Genomic DNA, 25,058 nt, shown 5'->3' with positions numbered 1-25,058 from the left:
TAGATGTATATATTGTATATTGAAGTTTCCCCATATGTTAGGGGGCTTCCTGCATATTTGCACCTGTACTATATATTGTGGCCTTTGGCCCCCTGGTAATACAACAAGTCTATTACCCTAACATGGTATCAGAGCAGCAAAGGTATCTCCTCTCCTCGCAGCCGCCGTCGCCGCCCGCCCCGGTCTCCTGCCGCCGTGCCCGGCCGCCGCCGCCTCTCCCTCGCCACCTGCGCTCCGCCGCGACGCCCGCACCGCCACCGCACCCATCGCTTCTGTTCGACGCTGGTCTGTGTCCCATTGATGTACAGAACACTTTTCTTAATGGTGAGTTGAGTGAGGAGCTTTACATGCAGCCTCCTCGTGGGTATTCTATTCCCGATGGGATGGTTTGTCGCCTTAGGCTTCTCTTTATGGCCTGAAACAGACCCCTCGTGCATGGTTTGAGCGCTTTGCCTCTGTGATGACTGCTGCTGGTTTCTCTCCTACTTTTCATGATCCAGCGCTCTTTGTTCACACTTCTCCTCGTGGACGCACTCTTCTCCTTCTCTATGTTGATGATATGATCATTACTGGTGATGATCCTGAGTATATTGCCTTTGTCAAGGCTCGTCTTCGTGATCAGTTTCTTATGACTGATCTTGGTCATCTTCGCTACTTTTTTAGGATTGAGGCCTCCTCCACTTCTGATGGCTTTTCTATCTCTCAGGAAAAGTATATTCAGGATCTTCTTGCTCGTGCTGCTCTTGGGGATGAGCACACTGTTGAGACTCCTATGGAGCTTAATGTTAAGCTTCGTCCTACTGATGGTGATCCTCTTCCTGATCCGACACGTTATCGCCATCTTGTTGTCACTCGACCTGATATCTCTTATCATGTTCATATTCTGAGTCAGTTTGTCTCAGCTCCTAGCACCGTTCACTACATCTGCTCAGTATTCTTCGTTATCTTCGTGGCACGATCACTCGTCGCCTTTTCTTTCCTACTTCCAGCTCTCTCCATCTCCAGTGCTACTCGGATGCTACGTGGGCGAGTGATCCTACGGATCGTCGTTCACTTTCTGCTTACTGTGTATTTCTTGGTGGTTCGCTTGTTGCTTGGAAGACGAAGAAACAGGTAGCGGTTTCCCGTTCGAGTGTTGAGGCTGAGCTGCGGGCTATGGCTTTGTTGATTGCTGAGGTGACCTTGTTGCGGTGGTTGCTTGCAGATTTTGGGGTCTCTGTTACGACACCCACTCCACTTTTGTCTGACAGTACAGGTACTATCAGTATTGCACGTGATCCGGTCAAGCATGAGCTTACCAAGCATATTGGTGTTGATGTTTTTTATACACGTGCTCAGGTGCAGGCTCAAGTTGTTGCGCTTTATTATGTGCCTTCAGATTTGCAGTTGGCGGATTTCTTTACAAAGGCACAAACCCGAGCGCAGCATGGCTTCTTACTCTCCAAACTCAGTGTTGTGGATCTACCATGAGTTTGGGGGGGGGGGGGGGGGGGGTGTTAGATGTATATATTGTATATTATAGTTTTCCCATATGTTAGGGGGCTTCCTGCATATTTTCACATGTACTTGTACTATATATTATGCCTTTGGCCCCCTGGTATACAACAAATCTTTTACCCTAACAGATGTGAAGGAGTTGGTCATGTCCTTAATTCCATGAACGAGGATTCCAGCGGATGATCTGTCCATTGTCAACGAGTTGAGGCGCTGAACTAGAGACAAGCAATCTGAAGCGAAGATAACTTTATCAAAGCCCTCTTCTTGAGCTAGTAAAACCGCACGTCGAAGAGCCAAAGCTTCCGCTTCTTCAGGTGGTCGCAGATCATGGAGCTGGTGTCGGCAAGAGAACACACATGCACCCGTATGATCCCTAGCCACAATATCTGCACCCATCCTACCTGCAGATTCAAAAATTGTTGCATCCGAATTGATTAACAGAACACCAGGCGACGGTGGACTCCATTTGGGAACTGATTTAGGATCACACCTAGGTGCCGGAGTAGTCTTGTACAAGTTTTGTCTGATGAAGTCAATATACGCCAGAATTTTGTGACACGTACGCGTTGGATTAGGCCTCTCAGAATTTATTACGAGCCTCGTTCAGCGCTTCCCATATGTGCTAGAAGCTGACTTCCAGTGTAGTAGCTTGTACATCATCAGCTCGTTCCAAGAAATCAAACAACCATTGACTGGTAGTAGAAAAGTTCTTACGTTCCAACTTGAGTTGGATCCGCTCCTTCACCTCTCTTCAGACTACGCGAGCAAACTGACAGAATAAAAGTGCATGCTCAATGCCCTCCATTCTCCCGCAAAAGATACACGGGCTAGTATCTGTTATCTGCCGTTTGCACAGCTGAACACCACTAGGGAGGTAGTCCTGCGCGAACCGCCATAGATGGATTTTCATCTTGCCCAGCGCCTTGATCTTCCAAACTGCCTTCCAATGTTTTTCATTAGTCATCCAATTCGAACTAAGGCCCCCCAGCCTTGGTTTGCGCCTGCAGAAACTTAGCTGAAAGAGCTAGATTGTACCCAGACTTCAACGTATATACACCCCATGACGGGTGAAAGGCCAACAAGCAAAGTCTTCTTCCGCATGACGAGAAATAGGAATTTGCAGAATCTGCTCAGCTATTGGTGGCTCGAAGAAGGCAGTAACGTTTTCATAATTCCATGAACTAGTCTCCTCATCCATGAGGCAATCAACGGTTGCCAAAGATGGGATCGGAAATTTAGTTTTGACCAGATCGGGGGGGAACCGAGGGACCCAATTGTCCCCCAAAATTTTGACCACCTTCCCATCTCCAATGCCCCAGCCGCCCAGCGGATACCATGTAGTAAGAGATCACGTCCATGCAGCATACTTCTCCATGTGTAAGAGGCTGAGCTTGGTTTAGATGCATGCCTGAAATCTGAGTCCGGGAAATATCTACCCTTCAGCACTCGGGCACAAAGAGCTAGATACTCTTGTTTTGACAAGTGATGTTTTTCAAGTTCGTGAGGCTTCTGGACAAAGATGGATACACAACAACATCAGCTTTCCACCCAGATGGTGTTATCCTTGGAACAGACACACCTGAAACAGTTATCAAAATTTAGGATGTAAAATATTAGGTGAGCAAACAAAAATATCACTCAGATTAGCATCCATGCCATGCTCTTCTAATGCCTCTACTATTAAATTAAACAAAATCTTTCTATAATATTGAGGAAGTGCATTTTGAATGGATTAATTGCGGTGTATTCCTATTTAGTGTTTTACGGTTAATTAGGTTCCTTCTCCACATGAGTAATTAATTAACTAGGATTGTTGAACTTTCTTCAGTCTTTGGCCTCTTTGAAATTCGATCAAGTAGATATATACTTTGTTGGGAACATATATACTAATCATGTTTACATATACACTTTTAGAAAATTGGTACCTATCTAAATTAGTAACCTTTTTAGGGTTCCTAAAATGCAACTTTGATGCAGTAAAGGAGGTGAGTGAAGATTTAATTGAGTTAGAGAATAAGATTAGGGAGACTAGGCCCACAAAGAGGAGGAGCTCGACAGCTCAAACCTGGATGACACAACGTGAGTCGTGGCCCACAAAGAGGAGGAGCACGATTGGTCGGACCAAGATGACACCACCAATGAAGAACCTGAGGGTACAACCGGTGACGTTGTAATCCTCTCCTACGAGGATGACAAAAACGCTAGCGAGCTGGAATAATCATAGCTGTCCGGGCATAGTGATCTACCCTACTGCTTAAGTTTAGATTACTGAATGTGTGTCTTAATCTAGCGCCAGGTACATAGTCACTGCTCTGCATGCTATTAGTGTTCAGCGCCTAATGAGGTATGCAATGCAAGCTTCACTTCTGAATGTTTATACACCGTTGTAACTTAAAATAGGAGCATATTTCACTCTTGAACTCACTTTTGACTTAAGATACGTTCAAGCGTACATGACAAAGGAAGTACGATACAAGCTAAGAAACCTCAACTGCAAAAGGCCTTACATGCAAACGTTTTGGCTTTTCCTAATTAAACGGTTTTGGCTTTTCCTAATTAATCGGCACAACTAACGATAGAAAAATGAGGAATTTGGAGCTATTTTCACACCTATCATCGCTTGCCTTGGTCAGAGAGCCTCACTGAGTTAGCCCGATAAACCGGTATGGAGTGAGTACTTAGGCTGGTGCCAATGCACCACACCACTCTCACCCGTCACGTCAGCTTTTTTCCTCACTCTCACCCCACTCTCACCCCACTCTCACCCTAGGGTACCAGTGCACAGGCTATAGTGTCACCTCTCACTTCTCTCTCCTCCACATCACTATTACTTTTTTAGATTAAGTTATTTCACTCGATTTTTTGTAGACATTCAAAATAATGCAAGAAAATTATTTTATTCAACTAAAAATGTTACCGATTACATAATAATTAATAAAATTACATAATAAATAAAAAAATTACTCCTCTTCCTCTTCCTCTTCTTCCTGCTGCTCCTCCTCGTCCTCATCATCTTCCAGACCAAGCTCTTTTTCGCACATCTTGATGGTCTTCGCATGTTTGCGCTTTTCTGCTTCGTTCATGTCGTCGGTTGATCGGTCTTTCATTTTGTTCCATTGCTTGAATAGCTTAGCCTTCACTAAACCCTTCATCATGTTCCTCATCGCGAAGGATTTACTTTCTACCTCACTGCTTGATGAGGTTTCCTTCCCCTTCCTCCTACCCTTACGTGCCGCGGCCTTCGCCCTATCGCGGCCCGGTGGACGCTCCTCCTCCGTAGTCGTGTCGCCAGAGCTGTACTCACCAGAAACTCCCAGACGGCTTCTCTTCGATGTGGAACCGGTTCCACTACCAGGACCATGTTGTCCTTTCCACTTCGCTTCATTGCGAACAGCTTCCCACCAGTGGTGTCGTCTGAACGGCTGAGTCACTCTTTTGTCATTGACGTACCTCTCCATTGTCACCTTCATGACCATATCATCGTCTGCTCCACTCTGACGTAACCCTGATTTTTGGATGTAGTATCCATTGAACAGGTACACCTCCTTGTTGTAGGCGTTCCAATGATCCTTCAGTTGCTTGGAGGTCTGACGACGGGCAGGCTCGGAGGTAGAGTTGAAGGTTTCAGCTATCTGACTCCAAAAACTAGTGCAGGTCTTGCAATTAACGGCGACAGAGTCCTTGGAGTTAAAAATCCAAGCATGCACCTACACCGAAATAGATATTGTAAGTGAAAAATCCAAGCAAGAACCAACCCCGAAATAAATATGTGATGGGTAAGTAAAGTACCAGTTTTTCCTCTTCCGCAGGTGTCCAGTCAAGCCTCTTTGCACGCGGTGGTACGATTGTTTCCGTGGCATTGGACTCGGAGCTTGGTGCAGTGGCTTCAGGAGGTGGTGGAGGGTACGGACCATATGGCGCGTATGGATACGGAGGTGGAGGGTATGAACCGTACGAAGGTGGTGGGTAAGGAGGTACAGTGCTACTCCCGCTACCTGTAGGAGGTGGTTGGGGGTATGGATACTGACATAGGCATCCCAAATGGGCCTACCGAAGATAGTACCCGGGGTTTACTGAAGGCCCACTACCCGAAGAATAAGAAGATTCGGGAGCCCAAGATATATTAAGGAAAGTTAGAGTTGTAATAGGAAGTGTTATTTGTAATCTGGCGGGATGAGTTAGAAACCGTCCCGGACTCTGTAACTTGTACAAAACGAAACCCTCGGCTCCGCCTCCTATATAAAGGGGGAGTCGAGGGGCGAAGAGATCATCGAATCATTGTTACAAACCCTAGTTCTCATAATCGTCGAGTACTTTTCGGCTGAAACCTTCGAGGTCTACTTGCCCTCTACTTCCAACTAAACCCTAGCCTACAATCCATAGGTATTGACAAGTTGATACCTTGTCAATTGGCACCGTCTGTGGGAACTAGAGGCGTAAGGATCTGATCTCGATGGCACGTTCAAGATCTTCGACATCGTCAACCGCAAGCAACGCAATGGATCGAGGTAAACAGATCGCTGCTGGTCCTGTCGATTTTGTTCCTCACCCACCCTCCCGTTTGGATGCATCTGCGTATCCGGCGGAGCCCATGGAGATGACGTTCGGAAGGTTTCACTTTCGCGTCGAGAAGGAAGGGTCGTATCGCGTCGAAATTCCGATTTCGTCGGGATCGTCGGCGGTCGATTCCGATTTTTCAAACTATACATCGTCAACCGAGTCAGGAGAAGAAGAAACTTCGTCGACACGCTACGTCAGCACCAGAGCAAGAGAGAAACTCGCCAAGATCTTCAACGACATGTCGTTTGAGTCATCTGCGGACTCATATATAAGCGATGGCTCAAGCGATGTCGACAGTTACGACTTCATCGACAAATCTATCACAGTGGGCAAGGTCTTCATCAATCTCAACGATGATGTCACCAAACCCAACATAGATCTGAATACAAAATATCATCAGATTTATGCCATTGAGGATCAAGAGGAAACATCTGAGGCTTTCGACGATCTGGGAAATCCATACGTCGATCCCTCCAATCTGCGACAAGGCCTGGGCAATAAATACGTCGGGCCGCAGCCGCGAGACAGAGTTCAGCTTTCGCAAGCAGCGTGGGATAGAGCCGCGAGAGCTATGAACGGCTCAGAACCAATGGCCACCACAGCCACACCAGAGGAACTACAAGCATATCAATATAGGCTCGCACGAGCTGCAAGAGAATTGGAAAAACAGACAGCTGAGTTAAACAGAAGAAAGGAGGCAGCTTCTGCATCTAGCAGGAGAAGGGCAGATCTAAGTCGACAATCTAGAACTTCGGGTGATAGCCACAGGGAGGCGCGGAACAGAGCAAGATCAAGGTTGCAACATATACCCGAAGCAGAAAGAGAGCACTTGGTCCAAAACCTCGACATGTCCTTTATGTCGATAGATACAAGAGGAAACATCATCCCTAAGACACCAGAGGCTGGGTATATGGCGACACATGCTTTTATCCTTGCATCTAAACCACCTCCAGGTGATCCAAGAGAAACACTATACAATATGGCGGTAGCAGGAGTTGGAGCTATGGGGACAGCGTTTGTATCAACGCCTCCCGAAGGAGCGGCAAGGCAAAATAGTCCACGACCTGCAGCAGCAACAGCGGCAGCACCTGAAGGACCAAGTGGAGCAAGAGACACGGCAGCACAAGCAAGGGTCGACAGAGCGTGGCAAAGCAGAAGGGATCATCGGCAATCCCCGGAGCTTAACGACGAAGATATGTGCGGCTTGTCATGCTTCACGAGGAGAGTCCGAAAAACTCGAGTCCCCTCAGGATTCAAGTTACCCGACAACTTCAAGAAGTTCGACGGCCTTCAAGATCCAGAGGACTGGCTAGTCGATTATCTCGAGACAGTGAAGCTCACAGGAGGAACCAGGGCAACAGCTATGCAAAGCATCCAGGTGCATTTGAGTGGAGCCGCACGATCTTGGATAAAGAAACTTACTCCAGGATCTATCGACAGCTGGGAAAGTTTCGAGGACGTGTTCGTCAAGAACTTCAGATCCACGTGCAAAAAACCTGCGTCGTTAGAGGAGTTGAGAGCATGTCGACAAAAGCCAGATGAGCCAATGAGAAAGTACATCCAAAGGTGGAATATCATCAAAAACTCGGCAGAAAATATATCTGACGAGAGAGCAATAGATGCGTTTATCGCAGGAATCAGGCGTGGAGATTTTGTCGAGGACTTGGGAAGGACCAATCCAAAGACAGTATCCGCGTTAATGGAGATAGCAAACAGATGGGCAGATGGAGAAGATGCTGTCCACAACAAATGGTACAGGTCGCCAGAGGAGGACCGTGGTCGAAACTATCAACCGAGGCGACGATTTCCTCGGCAGTACCCGAACTATGACGCTCCAGGGCAAATTTCGGCAGGTTTTCGGGCAAACACAGGAGGAAACAACAGAGATGATTATCAGAGAAGCAGTGAACAGCGAGGTGATAACAGGGATGATTCTCGCAACAACAGGCAAAATAGCGGGCCTAGGTTCCCAAGGCCTTTCGTGTCCCCTGAAGAGATGATGAATGGGCCGTGTCAGATGCACTTTTTCCTCGACAGCAACGGTAAAAGACAGTCAGGGCACCTGCAGAAAGACTGTCGAAATTTTCAGGCAATGCTAAGGTATGCAAAGCACGCTAATGCGCGGGCAACACAGAGAAATCCTCGAGAACCCAGGAGTGAGATTCACTTGCCGCCTCCTCCCGCGATTACAGACGACAATCGACATCAGCTCAGAATAGCGGCAGCACCTCCACCACCACCTTATGTCGATCCTAACTCCAATGGAGCGGTGTCGATGATTCAGAAGGGAAGGCCATCCAATAGAGCTCAGAAAGTAATCTCACGACAGGTGTTTATGGCGGAAAAAATGCCTCCACCAACAGTCGAGTATCTTAATTGGTCAGGACAAGATATTGGCTTCACCATAGCAGATCATCCGCAGCAAGTTCCTCGACCAGGGCAGTCCGCACTTATTCTGCCAGCAGTTATTGCGGGATTTGATGTCTCTCGAGTGTTTATAGACGGCGGCAGCAGCCTAAACCTTATGTATGCAAATACATTGAGGAAGATGAACATATCCTTAGCAAACTTGAAGCCAACAGACACAAGGTTCCACGGCATCACACCAGAGAAACCAAGTTATCCATTGGGGAAGATCAATCTCGACGTTCAGTTTGGAACCCGAGAAAATTATAGAATCGAGAAGCTGGAATTTGAAGTCGTGGATTTTCCGTCGCAATACCACGCTCTGTTGGGACGACCAGCATATGCTAGATTTATGGCGGTGCCACATTATACATACCTGTTGTGGAGGTTGCCTGGACCAAAGGGACCAATCACAGTCAAAGGAAGCTTTGCCGTAGCCGATAAGTGCGATAAGGATTTTCACCGGCTATCAGAAACTTTCGGGATGCAAGCTGAGTACTTGGCGTCAAGAAGTATGACTGACTATGACGTGCTGCCAGACGTTGGAAAGCCAAACAAAGAATCAACTTTCAACACCGAGAAAAATTCTAAGGAGGTGCAGATTCACCCGACAGACCCGAAAAAGACGACATCTATCGCAAACGACATGGATATCGCATAGGAAAGCGCGCTCGTCGAGTTCCTCCGTGAGAACTGGAAAATCTTCGCATGGTGTCCAGCTGACATGCCAGGAGTACCCAGGGAACTTGCCGAGCACCACCTAAACTTGGATCCATTAGCGAGACCAATCAAACAACCTTTGCGGCGTTTTTCGGAACCAAACCGCAAAGCTATGCTGTCAGAAATCAATCGACTACGAGAAGCTGGTTTTATCAAAGAGATATTCACAGAAGCCACATGGGTAGCAAATCCTGTGTTGGTGCCGAAGAAAAACACTAAGGTCCTTCGCATGTGCGTCGACTTTACGTGTCTCAATAAACATTGTCCAAAGGATCACTTTCCCCTCCCGAGGATCGATCAAATTATCGACTCCACGGCTGGATGTGAACGTCTTTCCTTCCTGGACGCATATTCTGGTTATAACCAGATCAGATTGAAAGAAGAAGATGAAGTAAAGACCGCGTTTATTACACCTTACGGCGTGTTTTGCTACAGAACAATACCCTTTGGTCTAAAAAATGCGGGAGCAACATATCAGAGGATGATGCAGAAGTGTTTGGCGACACAGATTGGGAAAAACGTGCAAGTATACATCGACGATGTCGTCATAACGTCAAAAAAGGGGACAACACTGATCGAGGATCTCAAGGAAACTTTTGACAACCTCGACAAATTCTGCCTGAAGTTGAACCCGATGAAGTGTTCTTTTGGCGTCCCAGCAGGAGAACTTCTGGGGTTTCTAGTCTCAGCAAGAGGGATTGAAGCAAATCCCGATAAAATACAGGCTATCGTAACAATGAGAAAACCAACAAAGTTGAAAGAAATACAACAGCTAACTGGGCGAGTCGCAGCTTTAAGCAGATTCGTCGCCAGGCTGGGAGAAAAAGCGCTACCATTCTACGCTCTGATAAAGCAAGGAGATAAATTCCAGTGGAACGAAGAAGCGGACAGAGCTTTTGAGGACCTCAAACGCAAAATCTCGACACCCCCCATCTTGGTGGCGCCAAAAGAGAAGGAGCCTTTGTTACTGTATATTGCGGCCACACCCCAGGTAGTAAGCACAGTCCTTGTCGTTGAAAGGGAGGAAGAAGGAAAACTCCACGGAGTGCAGAGGCCAGTATACTTCGTCAGCGAAGTTTTATCGCCCTCAAAATAAAGGTACCCTCAGTACCAGAAGCTAGCATATGGAGTGTTCACAACAGCACGAAAATTGCGCCACTATTTTTCGGCACACCCGATCATAGTGGTCAATGAAGCTCCCTTGTCAAATATACTAAACAATCCAGAAGCTACGGGTCGTGTCTCCCTTTGGGGAATAGAACTTTCCCCTCGGGACATCACGTATGAAAAAAGAAAAGCAATCAAGTCGCAAGTTCTGCCAGCCTTCATCGCAGAGTGGATGGAGCTACAAAACACAGGACCCCCAGACTTGTCGAGAACCTGGACCATGAATTTCGACGGGTCCAAGAGAGTAGAAGGAGCTGGCGCAGGAGTAATACTTATATCACCTGAAGGCGACAAGTTGAAGTACATCCTTCGGATGACGTTCCCTAACGCATCTAACAATGAAGCAGAATATGAAGCCCTCATACACGGGATGAAGATGGCGAAAGCTTGCGGTGCAACTCGACTAAAAATCTTTGGCGACTCACAATTGGTGGCTCAGCAAGTCATGAACCAATGTGACGCAGTCAATGATAGCATGATGGCATACAAGGAGGTGTACAACGAGCTCGAAAAGTTGTTTGATGGGTGCGAAGTAAATCATATTAGCAGATTGAGCAACGACGAAGCCGACGTTCTTGGGTCGCAATGCCTTGCAGTTCCGCCAGGTGTATTTTGGGAAGAGATAACAGAGAGATCTACAAAATCGACAAAATCAAAAAAGAAGGAGAAGAAACCCTCGGGGGCTACCAAGGAAGAGCAAGAGGAAGAAGAAGATCAGGACCTGGTCATGGTGATACAGATACCATGGATGCAGACGTACATATCGTACATCCTCAGGAAAGAAATACCCGATGATCCAGTTGAGGCAAGGCGAGTAATTCGACGCTCCAAAGCTTTCACGGTGATCAAAGGAGAATTGTACAAGCGAAGTATTTCAGGCGTCCTGCAAAGGTGTGTCACATCCGAAGAAGGAAGAATAATTCTGAAGGATGTACACGAAGGAATATGTGGCCACCACGCAAGTAGTCGAGCTATTGCAGCCAAGGTTTTTCGGGCAGGATTCTACTGGTTGACAGCAATCGAGGACGCCAAGGAAATAGTAAGAACTTGCGACGCGTGTCAAAGGTTTGCCGCAAAACCTAACACCAATACCATTGTCGTGGCCCTTTGCCCAATGGGGACTTGATATGGTGGGAAAGTTACACAAATCCTGGCCAGGAGGAAAGGAGTACATGCTAGTAGCTGTCGACAAATTTACAAAGTGGATAGAAGCGAAGCCGATAAATTCACCAGACGGAGCATCCGCAGTAAAATTCATAAAAGGCCTCGTCTTCAGATTTGGAGTGCCCCATAGCATCGTCACAGACAATGGCAGCAACTTCACATCCCACGAATTCAAAGATTATTGCAAAGAAGTGGGTATCAAGTTACACTTTGCGTCAGTTGCGCACCCGCAGACCAACGGCCAAGTCGAGAAAGCTAATGGAATCATCTGCAACGGCATTAAGAAACGCTTATTAGCGCCACTGGAGAAAGCTCGACACACTGGCCGCAGGAGTTGCCCAGTGTATTATGGAGCATACGAACAACACCAAACACAGCAACACAAGAAACTCCGTTCTTCTTGGTTCATGGAGCAGAAGCAGTATTACCAATCGAGATAGAGCATGACTCTCCACGAGTCGTAGAATATGATGAAGAGGTGTCGAGAAAAGCGCTAAAAGATGACGTCGATGCACTTGATGAAGCTAGAGATGAAGTACTGTCTCGGGTAACCAAATACCAACAGGACTTGAAGAATTACCACAGTCGACGTTTGCGGCCAAGATCTTTTCAGGTGGGAGACCTAGTTCTTCGGCTCACGCAAAAAAGTCATGAAAAACTCGAGTCGCCATGGCTTGGCCCCTACATTGTCATGGAAGTAATCGGAGGAGGAGCATACAGGATAAAGGACAAGAAGACAGGGGTGGAGGAGCAAAACCCCTGGAACGTGGTGCAACTCAGGCGGTTCTATGCCTAGAGTTGAAATATAGTCCTTGTAAAACTTCAATGTACTGAAACGCCCGCGAATTTTCAGACGCACTCTTTTCCTTTTTCGGGGCACCGAGTGGGGCCGGGAAAGGTTTTTAATGAGGCGGGCTCGCGGTGCTGCAATATAATAAAGATAGTGTCAATATAACTTTTCTTTATTGACATGCTCAAAGTCTCCGACCCGACGAATTTCAATATAGTTCCTCGAAAAAAGAAAAGCCTTGCCTTGGTATTAAAATACCTCGTGAGTCAATAAAAATACAAAATAGTACTCAACAAAGAAGCTCGGAGGCTGATATTCGCCAAAACTACATATTGAATAAATGCCTTGGTTCAAAACCTCGCAATACACAAATACAGTAAATAGCCACCGAAACACTCGGGGGCTAGACAAATATAGAAATATGATGATTGCTTCACAATATAATCACAATCATGGGTTACAAAGAAGAGTTATCTACCAAAGGAAAATAATTAGTCATGATTCAATATGTCATCAAGGGTAATTCTGTTTTCTTCAGGAGCAGCGCCAAGAAAATCAGCATAATGACCATCTGCAAAAAAGTTGGCATCCATCCGAAGAAGGTCTTCAATCATTTCTTCGGCTATAGGCGAAACCTTCGTGTTAATTCGGTCGACACCAACTCTTCGGCGCCTTACCTTCTCATGAACTTTCGCAACAACTTGGGTCAGGTCAAGATTTGAGTGGCAGATCTGAAGCATGATAAGAGCAAATCTGGCGCCAGCTACCAGTTGAGCTCTGACAAAATCATGGATCCTGTGGGCATCCTTAAATTTCCCCATTAACTCGGGAAGAGTTTGTGGTTGAACGTTCCGAGGAAACATGGAGTTATAAACCATAGACAGGGTCTTGGTACAGAAGTCAAGGAAGTCGCGAGTTTGAGAGGCGCGATCCTGAAATCTGACAATCTGGCGGGTCCTCTCTGGGGTAGCCCAAAACAGAGAACCATGATCAAGGGAAAGGTTAACAAGGAGGTTCGTCCTAGTATTTACCCTCTCTTCTTCGGCAACAGCATCAGTAAAGGAACCTATTAAAACAACCGAGCAGAAAACTTTAAGAGACGTAGCATGAAGACGGAAGATATTGAGGATGAAACAAGCATACCCGACATATCCGCATTGGCTTCATTCATTAACTCGAGCATGAAATTTTCTTGAGTAGTCGCCTTTTCAGCCTCGGAAGCAGCGATTTCCTTAGCAGCCACGGCCTCGCGAGCTTGCTGAAGTGCAATTTTTTCGGCTTCAGATGACTTACGAGATTTTTCCATCATCACAAGTGTTTGCTTCTTTGCATACTGAAGTTGCTGCCGAAGTTCATCCAATTCTCGCGGCAAGGAATCTTCGACAGGTGTAGCATCAGCAAGAGTTCTCCTCGAGCGAGAAGAAGAAGGCGAAACATTGGAAGGAGCGGAAGATGGAGTATAGTTATCAAATACCAACTGAAATTTAATAAAACAAGACAACATCAATCAACAAGCAAAGATAGAGTTTTCATTAATCTTTCGGAATAATTACAAAGGCCTTACAGTGGAGCTAATGAAGTACGTGTCGCCAAATAACTATTTTGGCGACAAGAGCAAAAGAAACAGAGAAAGAAAAACAAAGAGGCATGCAACTAGACCTCCGGCCTTGATGAGCTAGGAGTTGAAGCTGGTTTGATCCCGAGATAGGCCAAGATTTTCTTCGTATTGGGCTTGGCTACCTTAATCAGCGACCTCCATCTTGACTGCTCTATCTGATCGGTGTCGCCAACTTTCATCCAATCAACAGTTTGTTGGCTGTCAGCAACCAGGGCAACAGTGTTTTCGACAGCAATCTTCATATTTTCCTGGCGCATCTTCAGTCCAAGGTCCTCTGATGAATTGAAGCTCTTGGCAAGGGCAAGGAAAGTCGGGGGCTCCTCTTTCTTCGGGAAGAAGTAGGGGAACACCGTCGACAATCCTGCACTAGCATTTGCCACGCCCTCACGAATTTCGGACCCATGAAGCTCCAGATAAGAAAGTGCGTCGAGGAGAGGATCATTGACAGGATTCTCCAGATCAAACTCTTGGTTTGTTTGGCCTGCCACAGGAAATAAACGTTGATCAAAAAACAAGAAACAGCAAGTCCATTAAAAAATAGAAGGGATCGATAATATTACTTTGAGTGCGTCGACTTTGTGATTTCAGGCGCTTGAGGATCCCCTGTTCACGAGCAGTCTGTGCGGCTTTGTGCTCGTTTAAAGCAGATTCAGCATCCTCAAGTCTTTTCTGCAGTTCCTCGACACTAGCAGCTTTTGCTTTGGCTTCATCAGCCTCGGCTTTGGCTTCGCTAGCAACAAGTTCGGCTTTCTTGCGAGCCGCCTCACTTTGCTCCAGTTTTTGAGCAAGTGCGTCGGCACGTTTGTTGGCCTCTGCAAGTTTCTCTGACGAAGTAAAAAAGAAAAAAAAAAGAAAGGTCAAAAAGGTTGCGACAAAGGACAGGAGCAAGAAGTCAAAAACAACGACAGCAAAAAGTTATTACCTTCAGCTCTGTTGGCATACTCACGGTACCCAATGAATTGGGATCCAATGAGGATAAGATCTTTGATCATGGGCTGTCAAAGAAGAACAAAGCAAGAGAAACATCGGCATGAAAAAAGAGTGAAGGCGTGAAAAAGCAAAATAGAGGAAATATAGATATCGACAAACTTACATCATCCAAGAGCAAAGTAGAAGAGCCGCCCAATTGAGGGGCAGGCTCAACAATCGTTTCAATCCTTGTCCTTTTTGGTGAAGGAGCAAGGGGGCTTGCTGGCGGAGTTGTGGTGACGACGTTTCGTCGAGGAGGCGAGGATTTTTCTCCTTCAGCTGGTGTCTCTGAAACAACTAGAGTACGTGACGAGCTCATTCGAGCAGCCACGTCAAGAGTTGGTGGTTCTTCCTCATCATCACTGCGAACAAAAGACGACAGCATAAAAAACAAGATAGACAAAAGAACTTCGAGTACAATGATAAGAAGAAGTAAAAGACAACTTACGAGCTGACGAGGGATTCAAGATATGGATCATAAGCCGCCTTTTGGCGTGAAGGATCGGCTTCTTCAGCTTTGGAGGTGCCAGAATCCTCGGCGTCATTCCTTTTCCTTTTGTTCCTTGGGGAAGCAGCAGGAGGAAGGGATTGTGTTGACTCGCTGGCGTCAGATTCAACTTCTTTTTCATGGGAAGCCGCAGATTTGTGAGAACCTGCGACTTCACTTTCAGGAAGAGAAGAACCCTGGTTGTCTTCGGCGACGATAGCTCGTTCTTCGACTTCCCCATCCTCAGGAAGAGGAGTAAGGGAAACCACAGTAGGATGGTTCTGCAGGAAAATAGCGACCAAAGAAAAATTAGAGAGATATCAATACAATGAGATGCAGGGAAAGTTCGGAACAAGACAAAAATTTGAGAAGACAAAATACCTCAGGGAGAGGATTGGCGGAGCTGTATGGTTCCACGCGGCAAGAGGAGGGAATAGGATCCTTCTTGTTAAGCGAGGAAATTCTTCGAATAAGCTTCTCCAAGTCCTTTACAGAAAGATCATTGGAGAGCCTATTGGCGTCATTTTCACCAGCATACGTCCAAAGGGGATTTTTGCGAGCCTGAAGAGGCTGCACTCTAATCCTAAGAAAGTAGGCGGTGATTTGAACACCAGACAGCTCCTTGCCTCGAGTATTTTGAAGCTGATGAATACGAGACATAAGTGCTTCTGTCGCCGTTTTCTCTTCTTCGGAAGCTTCAGCATCCCAGGAGCGGCGGCGCTGAATTTTGGCACTTCCGTCGAAAGGGACTATGTTGTGTTCCACAGAATTGGCACTTTCTTCGTGTATGTAGAGCCACCTTTTGCGCCACCCTTGGACAGAATCAGGAAATTTGACGTTGAAGTAATCAACGTCAGTTCGGACACAGATAACAACGCCGCCTATGTTATAGGTGGCGTTGTGGGAGCCATTGCGGCGGAGGCAGAAAATGCGTTTCCACAGAGCCCAGTTAGGAGGGATTCCAAGAAAGCATTCGCAAAGCGTGATAAAAATGGAGACATGGAGGATAGAATTGGGGGTCAACTGGTGCAGCTGAATCCCATAAACAAAAAGAAGGCCGCGGCGGAAATCGTGAATTGGGGCAGAAAGGCCGCGGATGAGGTGATCAACGAAACTAACCCGGTACTCCATTGGAGGGTTTGGATAGCTTTCTTCGCTGGGAAAGTGGATGGCGTCCTCTTTCTTCATCAAGCCTAGCCTCTTCAGCATGTTGACGTCTTGGTTGGAGATTTTAGATCTCTCCCACTCAAGATCTTCAGCGGCCATCTTGGACTCTGGATTACTGTGGCGAGTGAGTTGCGTGCGCGGTGGCATCAACGGCACTGGAAAAGCAAAGTTCGCGCGTGGGTGAGATCAAAGGGAGTTGGGCGCAGTGGAAGTTTTTGCAAAGGGGAACAGATGTGCGGCGCAAGCGAAGGAGTGAACGGAGGTTGAAGAAAGGTTTATATAGGAATTGGGCGAAGCAATGCACCGTTGGTTGAAGAAATCGTGTGGTGAAAAAAGATCTTGTAGATAAAGGGTAAAAAGGTATTTTTACTGAGATGGAATAGAACAGGCGTTACAGTACGTGCGCCAGGAAAAGCGGAGGACGTGTGTCCCCCACTTGCATGACGTGTCAACGTGGTGGAAACAATGGACCCACAAGGCAGAAAAATCACGACTATTAACAGAGATGAAGTAAATTTGATTAAGGGAAGCATGCCGACAAGAAAAATAAAAGAAGATTGGCGACAGGAGAAGTTATTGAATACTTCGGGAGTCTTTGATCAAATACAAGTTTTTGCCCAAATGCTCGGGGGCTACTCCCATCGGGAGCGCTGTTCGCGCACCCGAGAGATGAAAAGAAGATCATATCGAAAAATAATGACAATATAGCGACAAGGTGGACTAAAATGTTGAGCCTACAACCAAGCACAAGTCCTTGGCTGTAGCCTCGGGGGCTACTCCCATCGGGAACGCTGTTCGCGTGCCCGATGAAATTAAAAAAGAAAGATAGAAAAGCAAAAGAGTATATTTCGAGTTATAATTAACTCTACATATACTCCCATCGGGAGAGCAATATAAGTCATATTTGACTCGATAAAATGTGCCATTCCAACAGCCGGAAAAGCACTCGACAATATATTCTCAGAACGCCAAAGTTGCGATCAATTTCTGAATGCCGCAAATTTGCGAAGGTAAGACCCCAGATCCGTTCTGCTGGGCGTGGCATTGCCGAAGACTGCGCTCTGCTACTTTTATCCGTATCAACAGATACGAAGAAAAATCCTAACGGACGCGTTAGGTACTCGATAAATTTGACTGGGACTCGACAGAATGGTAAGACCTTAAGCGGCACCTGTCGAAGTTTACACCAGTATCCCGAGATCATGTCCAGGGACGTGATCTTGAAGTAGGTTTTTGTGGATTGCCACTAGAGCAGTTAACTAGTACCTGATCCGTCAGATGAACTAGCCCCAACTACCATTATCCCTGTACAATATAGAATTTTATGAAGAAATATAAAAAAGTTGAAGCTGTTGAATAAAAATAAACAGTGGAGATTTTCCCTGACTCTACGATTCAAGCAAAATCTCGGGGGCTACTGACATAGGCATCCCAAATGGGCCTGCCGAAGATAGTACCCGGGGTTTACTGAAGGCCCACTACCCGAAGAATAAGAAGATTCGGGAGCCCAAGATATATTAAGGAAAGTTAGAGTTGTAATAGGAAGTGTTATTTGTAATCTGGCGGGATGAGTTAGAAACCGTCCCGGACTCTGTAACTTATACAAAACGAAACCCTCGGCTCCGCCTCCTATATAAAGGGGGAGTCGAGGGGCGAAGAGATCATCGAATCATTGTTACAAACCCTAGTTCTCATAATCGTCGAGTACTTTTCGGCTGAAACCTTCGAGATCTACTTGCCCTCTACTTCCAACTAAACCCTAGCCTACAATCCATAGGTATTGACAAGTTGATACCTTGTCAGATACGGAGGCGGAGGGTATGAACCATATGGCGCCGGAGGTGGAGCGTATGGCCCATATGGCCCCGGAGCTGGTGTGCCGGAGGGGTATAAAACTTGAGGAAGCGGCGAACCGACATTGGTGCGACGATGTGTCGGAGAGACATCATCTACCGCTACTGGTGACCCGTCAGGACCCAAGAGATCCATGAACGTGCTCATATCTGGTGGAGTCCAACCGGACATGGTGGAGAAGATTTGAGAGAGTGAAGGAGATGAATGAGATGAAATGGGTGTGGAGTGAGTGAAACCATATGGGGGGTATTTATAGGGGGTGGGGATGAAATTTTAGGGTTTTTTTGAACCAGCAACGGCTACCCAACGGCTAGCTGACGTGGACGAATCAGATCGCGCCACGTCAGCTAGCCGTTACACACTACCGCCCGCCTCTCGCCCGCTCTCGCCCGCCTCTCGCCCGCATCTCGCCCGCCACTCGCCCGCCTATCGCCCGCTCTCGCCCGCCCTCTCGCCCGTCCCTCTCTCGCCCCGCCCCGCCAACGCTGCCGCCTCGCTACCGCCCCTCTCTCGCCTCCCTCTCGCCCCCAACGCAGGCGTTAGCCGGGCGGGAGCGGGCGATAGCGCCGGGCGCCCGCGCCGTCGCCTGACGCTCTCATCTCGCCCCTCTCTCGCCTCTCTCTCGCCCCACCTCGGACGCTACCGCCCCCTCTCTCGCCCGCAAGGGCACCAGCCTTAGATTAGCGTAGCGGGAAAAAAATGTTACACTCTTTTTCCAATAACGAGTGTTTTACTGAAGTTAAAAGTTAGCATCAGGATGATACAATTCAAAAGAACTCGCACCTGACATTTGTATAGACATGTAACAGATAGCCACATAACACAAAATAAAACCCAAAAGATGGCACAATGCAAGTATATGGAAAACTCATAAGACTCCAGCGACGGAGGTGTTATATGTATATACCTGTATATTGTAGTTTCCCCATATGTTAGGGGGTTTTCTGCATATGTGCACCTGTACTTGTACTATATATTGTGGCCTTTGGTCCCCTGGTAATACAACAAGCATATTGCCCTAACATGGTATCAGAGCCAAAATTGGTCCTCTTTTTCTTCTAGTCCGTGCGTTTTGGCTTGTTCCGCCGCCGCTGCCTCTCCTCCGCTGGCCGTCGCCTCTCCTCCACCGGCTGCTGCCGCCGGCCTCCTCTCCCGTCGGCCGCCGCCCCACCTCTCCCCCGCCGGCCGCCCTCTCCTCTGCCGGCCGTCTCTCTCCCGCGCCGGCCGCCTCTCCCCCGTCGGCGCCTCTCCTCCGCCGGCCCCCACCTCTCCCGCCGGTCGCCGCCTCTCCTCCGGCCGCTGCTCTCGTCCCCGCTCGGGTTGTTTCCCGTCGGGCTGTTAGTCGATCTGTTTTCTTTGATATGAAAAAAAAGCGAAAAAAACAAGAGCGATGTCTTCCTCGGGCTATGTTGCGATCCCTCGCTGCCCGGTGATCTTTGATGACGCGAATTACCCTGATTTTGCTGCCTTCATGCGCGTCCACATGTGCGGTCTTCGTCTTTGGGGTGTGCTTTCTGGCGAGGTCTCCTGTCCGCTGCGCCCCGTTGCTCCTACGGTGCCTGTTGCACCGCCACCTGTTGCCCTTGCCCCTGATGCTACTCAGGAGGATAAGGATGTAGCCAAGAGTGCTGATGACACTGCTCTGGCATATTATGACCGGAAGGTCCAGGACCACTCTACTGCCGTTGCGACTTACCGGCTGGATCTGACCGAGTACACTCAGTGGATAGATGAGGATGCTCGTGTTGCTGCTGTTCTTACCTTCAGTGTTTTGCCTCAGTATGCGGCTGAGTTTATGGGTCTTCCCACCGCTGCTGCTCAGTGGGCTTTTCTTCGTCAGCGCTATTAGCCATCTGGGGATGCTCTCTACCTATCTGTGGTCCGCCAGGAGCATGCCCTTCAGCAGGGTGATTCTACTATTGATGAGTTCTACACTCAGAGTGCTGCTATTTGGCGTCAGCTTGATTCTCTCAGTACAGCTGTGTGTGCCACCTGTCCCTGCTGTCTGACTGTGCGCGCGGATCTGGAGTTTCAGCGCATTTTTGAGTTCTTGTCACGGCTCCGTAAGGAGTTTGAGCCGCGCCGGGCCCAGCTGCTTGCCCGTGGTCGTGTTCCGCTCTCTGAGGTACTTGCTGAGCTTCGTGCTGAGGAGACTCGTCTTCATGGTGCTGGTCTTCTTGAGGTTCCCTCTGTTCTTGCTGCTCGTGGCCCTCCTGTGCCGTCTGCTCGTGGACCTCCTATGCCGTCGGCTTCGTTGCGGTCTCCGGCACAGTCGATACTTCCTACTCCTCCATTCCAGGGTCAGCGTCAGCCCCAACAGCCTCGTGGTTCGACATCACTTCCTTGCACCTACTGTGGTAGGACTGGCCACACTATCTCTACTTGCTGGCAGAGGGATCCCAGCTTATGTCCGCCGCAGCATACTCATCGTCAGGCTGGTTCTTCAGGATCTTGTGCTGTTGCGCTATCTGATCAGGACATTCTCTGTGGTCTTCGTGGTCTGCTCGCTGGTACAGGCTCTTCCTCGACGGGTACTGCTGGTTCTGTGCCTGGCTCTTCTGGCACCGCGCGACCACCACCTTCCACACAGTCAGGTACATCATCCCCGTGGTATCTGGATTCTGGAGCTTCTTTTCATATGACCTCTGCGTCTTCTATTCTTTCTGCTCTTCGCTCTCTTGTTTCTCTTGTTCGTGTTATCACGGCTGATGGTACCTCTCTTCCTGTTTCCAGTCGAGGCACCCTTTCTACTTCCTCTTTCTCTGTTCCCGATGTCTCTCTTGTTCCTAGTCTTAAGATGAACCTGTTTTCCACTAGTCAGCTTACTGATTCTGGTTGTCGCATTATTCTTGACGCTGATTCTTGTGTTGTTCAGGATCACCGTACACAGGCTCTGGTTGGAGCTGGCTCTCGCAGCCTTGAGTCCCCCGGGCTCTGGGAGTTAGACTGGCTTCGCGTTCCTTCTGCTGACACTTCCTCTGCCAGTTCTCCTGCGGTTGCTGCTTCTGTCACTGGAACCTTTCAGCAGTGACATCATCGGCTAGGTCACCTATGTGGCTCCCGTTTATCGTCTTTAGTTCGTAGTGGTCTTCTGGGGTCTGTCTCAGGAGATGTGTCTTTGCATTCGTGTCAGGGTTGTAGGTTAGGCAAACAGATTCAGCTTCACTATCCTACTAGTGCGTCTGTATATCAACGACCTTTTGATTTAGTTCAATCGGATGTTTGGGGTCCGGCTCCCTTTCCTTCGAAAGGGGGTCATCGATACTATATTTTGTTTATTGATGATTTTTCACGGTACACCTGGTTGTTTCTTATGCACTCTCGCAGTGAGGTGCTTTCTATTTATCAGCGTTTTGCAGCCATGGTTCGTACTCAGTATTCCACGCCTATTCGTGTGTTTCGTGTTGATTCTGCTGGAGAGTATATCTCCCAGCACTTGCGTGGTGTTCTTGCTGAGCAGGGCACCCTTGCCCAGTTCTCGTGTCCCGGCACCCATGCTCAAAATGGTGTCGCCGTGCGTATGCATCATCATATTCTTGAGACTACCCGTGCTATGATGATTGCTTCCTCTCTTCCGCCGCATTTCTGGGCTGAAGGTGTTGCTACGTCGACTTACCTCATTAACATTCAGCCTTCTGCTGCTCTTCAAGGTGGCATTCTTCTCGAGCGTCTTTCTGGTAGCTCTCCAGATTACTCGACTCTTCGTTTATTTGGTTGCGTTTGCTATATTCTTCTCCCTCCTCGCGAACGCACCAAACTGACCGCTCAGTCTGTTGAGTGTGTTTTTCTCGGATACAGTGATGAGCATAAGGGCTATCGCTGTTGGGACCCTGTTGGTCATCGGATGTGCATCTCTCGTGATGTCACGTTTGATGAGACGCGTCCCTTCTATCCTCGCCCCACCTCGGGTACTTACCCGGTGGATGATATCTCTTTTCTTCTTTTTCCGGATGCACCCCCTGCTTTCCCTCCTCCTCCCCCTCCTACTTCTGATGTGCCCCCTTCGGCGCCATCCTCTCGTTCTTCTAGTCCACCTAGTACTCCTCGTTCTCCGGCTTTGGGTCCTTCCGATGCTGTCCCTTCTCCCTCTTCTTTTGATGACTTGTCTTCTGCAGATGAGCTTCCTCCTTCACGGCATGTTCGTCAGCGTCGTGCTCCAGTTCGTTACTCTCATAGTCAGTATGGTCTCTCTGTCGTTTCCGAGACGACTTCTTATCGGGATGCCGAGCGTCATCCTGAATGACAGCTTGCCATGGCTGAGGAGATCGCTGCGCTTGAGCGCACTGGCACTTGGGATCTTGTTTCTCCCCCTTCTGGTGTTCGTCCTATCACGTGTAAGTGGGTCTATAAAATTAAGACTCGCTCTGATGGATCTCTTGAGCGCTATAAAGCGCGTCTTGTGGCTCGTGGTTTTCAGCAGGAGCATGGCCGTGATTATGATGAGACTTTTTCCCATGTGGCTCATATGACTACTGTGCGTACCCTTCTTGCTGTTGCTTCTGTTTGCTGCTGATATGTCTCCCAGCTTGATGTTCAGAATGCTTTTCTTAATAGCGAGTTGAGTGAGGAGGTTTACATGCAGCCTCCTCCTGGATATTCTGTTCCCGATGGGATGGTTTGTTGTCTTCGACGTTCTCTCTATGGTCTCAAACAGGCCCCTCGTGCCTGGTTTGAGCGCTTCGCCTCTGTGGTGACTGCTGCTGGTTTCTCTCCTAGTCTTCATGATCCAGCACTTTTTGTTCACACTTCTTCTCGTGGACGTACTCTTCTTCTTCTCTATGTTGATGATATGATTATTACTGGTGATGATCCTGAGTATATTGCCTTCGTCAAGGCTCGTCTTTACGATCAGTTTCTTATGACTTATCTTGGTCCTCTTCGCTATTTTCTTGGCATTGAGGTTTCCTCCACTTTTGATGGCTTTTCTATCTCTCAGGAAAGTACATTCAGGATCTTCTTGCTCGTGCTGCTCTTGGGGATGAGCGCACGGTTGATACTCCTATGGAGCTTAATGTTAAGCTTCGTCCTACTGATGGTGATCCTCTTCGTGATCCCACCCGTTATCGCCATCTTGTTGGGAGTCTTGTTTATCTTGCTGTCACTCGTCCTGATATTTCTTATCATGTTCATATTCTGAGTCAGTTTGTTTCAGATCCTACCACTGTTCACTATAGTCATCTCCTCTGTGTTCTTCGTTACCTTCGTGGCACGATCACTCATCGCCTTTTCTTCCCCCGTTCCAGCTCTCTCCAGCTCCAGTGCTACTCGGATGCTACGTGGGCGAGTGATCCTACGGATCATCGTTCACTTTCTGCTTACTGTGTGTTTCTTGGTGGTTCGCTTGTTGCTTGGAAGACGAAGAAACAGGTAGCAGTTTCCCGTTCGAGTGTTGAGGCTAAGTTGCGGGCTATGGCTTTGTTGATTGCTGAGGTGACCTGGTTGCGGTGGTTACTTGCAGATTTTGGGGTCTCTGTTACGACACCCACTCCACTTTTGTCTGACAGTATAGGTGCTATCAGTATTGCACGTGATCCGGTCAAGCATGAGCTGACCAAGCATATTGGTGTTGATGCTTTTTACACATGTGCTCAGGTGCAGGATGATGTTGTTGCGGTTCATTATGTGCCTTCAGATTTGCAGTTGGCGGATTTCTTTACGAAGACACAGACTCGAGCGCAGCATGATTTCTTACTCTCCAAACTCAGTGTTGTGGATCCACCATGAGTTTGAGGGGGGGGGGGGGGTGTTAGATGTACATACCTGTATTGTAGTTTCCCCATATGTTAGGGGTTTTCTGCATATGCGCACCTGTACTTGTACTATATATTGTGGTCTTTGGCCTCTCGTAATACAACAAGCATATTGCCCTAACAGGAGGGACGATCTATAGACTATAATGACATCCATGTTGGACAAAAATTATCCTCCTATTATCATGTAACACGTCGGTAAATATTCTCCAAATTCTTGGAGATGATCACAAAGGCAGCAAATATGTACACGGTAAATAACATGCAAAGGAGAACAATTATAACATTGGAAATCAAATTATTACTAAATAGTCAAAACGACCATGTTAACAGCAATCAAATTGTTACTATATGGCCAAATTCTATATTTGAATCTATTCTACGCAATCGGTTGATACATATATTTTGCAACAATATATTGATGGAAAATTATACCCCTCTGATAAATGCAGTGTATATAATTTTTTAATAAGTTAAAAGATCTAATGTTGTACTCCGTATCATATGTGTAGATAAAAAATATCAACATCTATGATACCAAATCAATGCCATTTGATTCATCATGATGTATGCTTTTATATGATATATATTTGGTATTTTTAGATACATATGATTTTTCGACAAATTGTTTCTTTTGCATTATTTAACTTTAAAAAAATTATATGCACTAGGTTGTGGCAAACAGGGAGCACTTGTCTCTTCCGTTGATCTAGTATATTATACCAGTCCTTGTCCTGGTGACGTATGACTTCGTACGTCAAACCTAATAATGACCAGAAGGACCTCAGAAGGACGTTGACCGAAGAGCTGGAAACAAAATGGAGGCAAGTCAAAGCTTCTAGATGAAGAAGAGACCAGCAAGAAGAAAATAAATGATGAAAAATGGTAAACATTTGGTTTACATCGATC

This window comes from Lolium perenne, chromosome 1 (assembly GCF_019359855.2).
Source record: "Lolium perenne isolate Kyuss_39 chromosome 1, Kyuss_2.0, whole genome shotgun sequence".
Lineage (NCBI taxonomy): Eukaryota > Viridiplantae > Streptophyta > Magnoliopsida > Poales > Poaceae > Lolium > Lolium perenne.
This window is presented reverse-complemented; position numbering follows the sequence as displayed.